Raw genomic sequence first — 1602 nt, 5'->3', positions numbered from 1 at the left:
CTAAATGATTGTTTCCCATAAGACATTCTTTCTGTAGCTAACTTGAGGCTCACCATCTCCCTTGGGCTGGTGACACATCCTGTTACATGGACTATAATATCTGCCAGGATCTTGCTCTAAACATCTCCTGTTAATGCACTTTCCTCCCAAGCCTGTCCTTTATACCATCTGCAGAAAATCCTCTCTGTTACCCTTGTCCATTGTAAACTCTGTCAAGACCGAAAGAATGATAAAGCAAAAGCATAGGGAAAATGTAGCTTATGGATTTCAAAGCTAGCATCAGTTAAAGGTCAGACTCTGGGCTGTATCCAGACCCACCGGCATGCCCAGGTGGAAATAAATACACGCTCTGACCCTAATAAAGTGAGGTCTTTATACCGGTAAAAGGGTTACAATGCAAGTAACTTTCTATGAAGGAGTTCACATCAGACAAAGCTTTTGTGAGACTAATAAACTCTCCTTTCCTTTGTAATTTTTGCTTTACAGATATTCCTTTCAGCTCATAAGAAAAAAGCTAGAGTTGTGTGGCAGCAACACTGTATACTAGAATCAAAAGGGGGGCTAGCAAATGACATTGTAGTTATGGTGCTAGATTCACACATGACTGTTTGAGGTTCAAGCCCTGGACCCAGCAACTTGAAAATCACACCAGATTCGTGTCTATGTGTGCCAAAAATCTCAAGAGAAAAATAAAGGATAAGGGATTGTCATATGGCCATCACCCAAGGGGGTGATTTCTCTCTACCACTCTCTGTCTCTCTGCCCAGTAAGCGCAGGTACCTAATGGCAAAAAAATTAAAATGAGAGTAAAAGCACATATTTGTGCTTGCTTACATCAACAGCCTGGTTCACCCAAAGTTCACACTGAAAACCCACACCCAGATGGTAGAACATATTCCCAAGCTGGGATGCAGATTCTGATGTTGAAATGAAGCCCCAGAATGGGTCTGTTCCTGTAAAGAGACAGAAAGTGAGGGACTTAACTCTGGGAGCTCATGCCCTCCTAAAACTCCTCATGTATGGAAATAATCTCACGTTTATCATCTTCATTTCTACCAGCAGGTTCTTACCTAAGTAAATTGTGAGGTTCAGAAACCCTTTCTCTTGCAGACAATCCAGGTAAGTCTTTTTGTAAGTCTGCCCATTAGAGGTTTTCTTCACATACACAGTCAACTCTCACTCAGTGACTGTATGTTGCTCAGACCCAAAGACTGTCCAGAATATTGCCACAAGGTGACCAGAGTTACAAACTCAAAAGGACCGAATCCACAGGACATCTGTACCTGGTCTTCTGGTTTCCAGGGCTGAGGAGCTTCTCAGTGTTAATCTTCTGTAGCTGTCTAAGCGGCTGGAGGTCACACACAAGTGAGGGAGTTGCTTTGAATGCACCAAGGACCTTCCTTTCCTAACCTTTGCAGGCTCAAGACTAGCTTCAGCTAAGTCACTGTCCTTAGGACTCTGGTCCCACTGCAGGTTATTAAGCTACTTAACACAAGCACTGGGGAGTTAACATAAGTCCAAGACCTACAACCACATTGTCTAATAAAAATCATCAGGGGGGCAGCTGATGGCATAGTGGTTGCATTGCTGGACTCCCATATG

This window comes from Tupaia chinensis, unplaced genomic scaffold (genome assembly GCF_000334495.1).
Source record: "Tupaia chinensis unplaced genomic scaffold, TupChi_1.0 Scaffold144218_1, whole genome shotgun sequence".
Lineage (NCBI taxonomy): Eukaryota > Metazoa > Chordata > Mammalia > Scandentia > Tupaiidae > Tupaia > Tupaia belangeri.
The sequence above is the reverse complement of the archived record's forward strand: the minus strand, read 5'-3'. Positions refer to the sequence as shown.